The following is a 4,766-nucleotide window of genomic DNA, read 5'->3' on the forward strand; positions in this document are numbered from 1 at the left end:
TTTTTTTTTAAATGAATAATTTATTTTTATGTTTTTTATGTTTCTCCCATGAGCACACTCAGTGTGGCCTTTACCTGAGCGGGCCATGGTGTGAGGATGGGGCTGGTTGGAGTGGATGAGGTGATCCAGAACACACAGAACAGCTCTGATTTGTGTGTTGTCTGGAAATTTGAGCTGCTGTCTGGTACCACAAATTGTCATGTTCACTCACATGGTCTATCTCATGTCTACGTGATTGATTAAGTTCCTCTTTATTGTGTATTATCAGTAACCATAGCAGTAAGGCTACGACTAGGACAATGACTAGGAAAGCACACGTACAGAACTCACACTGTTGACATGGCCGCCAGCGTCGTCTCCTTTGGTCTCGCTGCCTCTCGTCATCAGTCGGTGGTGGCATCCTCCAAGTCTGTCTCCTAGAATAGATTCACGAGTTATCAGTTCTTCACTGGGTTTGACCGACTGCACCTATTGTTTTCAGCTCCCTTTGTAGCCCAGACTTTCCTCTATGAATCTGTGAGACTGACTTGTGCCCTTTTGCAGTGGGACAGATGAACCCAGGATGTTCTTTCAGCCATTGTGATGGCAGTGGGGGTGGTTAGGAGCACTTGATAAGGTCCCTCCCACCTTGGAGATGACCAGGACTTCTTTTGAATGATCCAGTCCCCTGCTTTCACCTCCGGCCCAGTTGGATGGTCTGGTGTTGCTGTAGGAGGAATAACAGAAGAGACAACTTCTCTTTTGGTCAGCATGGTCTTCATATAATCTGCCAACGTCATTTCCTCATTTTTTCCAACATCATCAGTGAATTTGAATTGTGGTATTTTATATGGTCTTCCAAATATTACTTCAAATGGTCTTAACCCTCCTGTTGTAGGTGTGATCCTCATCCTCCGGGGAGCGAATGGCTAATGACAATAAATCCAACTTTTCCTGTTTCTTCCATGCACTTGCTCCGTCTGGATGTTAGTGTGCCGTTATTTCTTTCTACGAGTCCAGCTGATTGTGGATGGTACGCACAATGATTTTTTAGGTCTATGTTTAAGCACTGTCCTACTGTAGTTATCTCTTCATTTACAACATGTGTGCTGCTGTCGCTGTATAGTTTCTCTGGGATGCCAAACCTGGGAATTATCTCTCTTCCCAGTATCTTTGCTACTGTTATAGCATCCGGTGTCGTGCATGGATGTGCTTTAGAAAATAGGTCTATTATTACGAGGCACCACTTTTTGTCTTCACATTTGTTTAATTCAATAAAATCCATGCATAGGTGTTGAAATGGGTGTTGAGGTTTGGGAAATTGTCCTCTTTTCGGTCTCATAGCTCCCTGACTGTTGTTTTTTGCAAACATCTAGCACAAAACTGTTTAGAGTAATTTGAATATCCAAAAGTCTTAAACTGTTGTTCTGCCATCCTCCCCATCCCTCCTGGTGAGACATGGCTCACCATCGCTGTGTATTTGTGAAGACAGGATGGCAGAACAGGTTTCCTGTCAGGTCACCTGAACAGGTTGTCATTATCTGCTTTACAGTGGTGGTTATACCACTTGTGTTTTTTAATTGTTTGGAACATTATTTTGCATTTCTCTTAGTAGTTCAGTGTCTAGTGTCTCTGGTGTTACTAACCATTGTTCTTTATCTGTTTGTTGAGCTGCTAATTTGGCTGCGTGGTCAGCTTTCGCGTTGCCATTGGCAATGGGGTCTTTGTTAGATGTGTGTGCAGCACATTTGCAGATAGCTATTTTCTGAGGGAGCTGTCCAGCAGCAAGGAGGTTCCTAATTAACCCTTGATGGTTAATTGGTTTACCTGTAGAAGTAACCGTACCTCTGCTGTTCCACTGTGCTGCAAAGGTAGTTATTGTGGAGAAAGCATGTTGGCTGTCTGTATAAATGGTGACAGTTTCACCTGCAGCTGGTCTGCATGCAGCAGTTAATGCTGTTAATTCTGCAGCTTGTGCTGACAGATGTTGAGGAAGAGGTTTTGCTTCTACAGCTTTGTTTTGTGTAACTACTGCATAACCTTTTTAGGTGTTTTTTTCCGTCTTTTTGTTCTGTGCAGGACCCATATACGAAGAATTCAAACTCTGGCTTAGTCAGCGCTGTATCAGTGAGATCTGGTCTGGGTCAAACAGTGATGAGGCTCGCCATCCTCAGCAGTGGGAGGAGGGTGACAGGACTTCAAGAACAAGTTAAGAGTCGTCACAAGTCAAAGGTAGGCCTGGTTTGATTTGTGTCTTTCCAACAAACACTCAAAGTTTGGGAGGTAGTTATTCAGTAGTGTCTCAGTGAAACCAGCCAGCAGGGGTAACCTAACGGTGGCAACAACCTGCTGGTTTGTGGATACCTAACGGTGGCAACGAAGCAACGGTTTCACTGATTGGACCAGTTGCTCGGGTGAACTCCATACAAACTGGTTGGCTACTGGAGGGGAACTGGGTTCGTTAGATTCCTTATTGGATTAGTGATAGCACGATGGTACGATGAAGAAACACGAGGCGAACCTGTGGACGGCTCTACAGGATGATCAGGAGGATGCACTGAGCTAACAGTAGCCTGTATTTAGGTACAGCACTCTAGAAAATGTACTCGGCTACCTTCCCCCAGTGGAGTGGGAAATGAAAGAACGCTGTCCTTCTGAAGTGTCCTTGAGCAGGACACTTGATCCTGAGCAGCTGCAGTGGTTTGGGTTTGGACCAGCCGCTGTGCAGCAGGAACCAAGCCTCTCTTTTCTTTGTTCACATGTCATTTATACACTTAGTCACATTTTCATCTAGAAACCACTTCAGGACATAGAAAGGAAAATGAAGTTCCCTTTTTCTGAATGCGAGACTATATGAGATCACATGACTGGAGCAGTGTAGTTTTTTAATTAAACATGTTTCCAGAATGATTACAGAACGTCAGCCAGACAATTTAAATAAGGTCATCCATCTGCCTTCCAGTTGACTTGATTTCAACGTTTTGTTGGCACGTCAGCACTTTGCGGCCGTGCTGCATCTGATAAGTGCTTTTGTCAGGCTGCATATCGGAGGCCTCTTCAGCTGCAGTCTTTCTGTCGAGGCATTAACCAGAATGACGGAGGCCTACTTCATACGCCCTCTACATCATCTTCACTTTCCTTTTTATAAACCTCTCATCAGCCTCTCCCTCACCCTGTCTCCCTCTCAAATCCCTCCTCTCTCCCCTCTTCCACTTAATTTTCTCCAATTTACTCCGCTCCCCAGCTCCTCCTCTCCTCCCGCTGCCTCCTCCATCCCCCAGTCTCTTGGGCGCTTTGCAGTCACATCGTCAGGCATGTGAGGTGAAGGACTTATGTAATCTGCTCTCCCCATACAGACGCTCTTCTTTCTGTCTGTCTTTCTCTCCACACTGGTGCCAGTTTGACAATGAAGTGGGTGCTACAGAAGTCCGCTCCGCTCTTTGTCTGCGTGTGGAGGAGCTGCTGTAAATGCCTGCAGCCTCCAGTGCACACATCTGGATCCACCTGCCAGTCAGACGCATGGGCGCGACGTCGTGACGTGTTTCCTTTAAATGAACGGAGTAGTTTGACATTATCATAGTTTTCAGTATTCCTGATATCTCATGTCCTGGCCGACACATTAGCCTGAGTACTGATGAGCTGGAAATTAATTTTTACTGTTGAAAAATGTCCTCATATTGGAATAAAACCTCCAAACAAACCAAAAAGCTTAATCCGTCCTGACTCAGCACAAAAAGTAAGGTGTTGGCATGTTGGATAATTCCATCTAATAAACAGCCGGCGATGTGGAGGTAGGCCGTGTGCAGTCAAATCCGTCTGACAGATAGCAGAGAAATTCAATTTATATTCCTGCAGCTCACAAAGCCTGTCCTGAGTCAGAAGTGGCTGACTGGATCCTCCATGAACTCCAGGAGTCTGTTTTATTTTGTGGCCGATGGTCTGAGGGTGGCGTTCTGGATCCTAGTCAAGCTCATGTAGATTCGTGAAAGTGTCCAAATTTTACTTACTCGTATATTTTTGAGAGGCTAATTGCTTTTGAGATTATTTGTCACGAAGGCTAATTAAAAGATCAGATGTGTGTAAAACCTTCCATCTAGAAATCTAAATAATGTTAAAACTTTAATTACTTACAGGAGTTTCTCATTAAATCTTATTCATGCACGACCACTTCTGTGCACTGATTGGCTGTTTGAGCACAAAGCAGGAGTCCAGCGTTGAGCTCCTCTGGCGCTCGCTGGTCGTCCTGATGGACAGCAGCTGGCTGCCATGTTCAGGCCCGCCGGGCTGAGGAGCCACTACCGAGTTCTACCGAGTTCTGCCGAGTTCTGCTGAGTTCTACCGAGTTCTACCGAGTTCTACCGAGTTCTACCGAGTTCTGCTGAATTCTGCTGAGTTCTACCGAGTTCTACCGAGTTCTGTTGAGTTCTACTGGGTTCTGCTGAGTTCTACTGAGTTCTGCTGAGTTCTGTTGAGTTCTACTGGGTTCTGCTGAGTTCTACTGAGTTCTACTGAGTTCTGCTGAGTTCTACTGGGTTCTGCTGAGTTCTACCGAGTTCTACCGAGTTCTGTTGAGTTCTACTGGGTTCTGCTGAGTTCTACTGAGTTCTGCTGAGTTCTACTGGGTTCTGCTGAGTTCTACCGAGTTCTGCTGAGTTCTACTGGGTTCTGCTGAGTTCTACTGAATTCTGCTGAGTTCTGCTGAGTTCTACCGAGTTCTACCGAGTTCTACTGAGTTCTACTGAGTTCTACCGGGTTCTGCTGAGTTCTACTGGGTTCTGCTGAGTTCT

This window comes from Stegastes partitus, unplaced genomic scaffold (genome assembly GCF_000690725.1).
Source record: "Stegastes partitus isolate 25-593 unplaced genomic scaffold, Stegastes_partitus-1.0.2 Scaffold14, whole genome shotgun sequence".
In the NCBI taxonomy this organism is placed as follows: Eukaryota; Metazoa; Chordata; class Actinopteri; family Pomacentridae; genus Stegastes; species Stegastes partitus.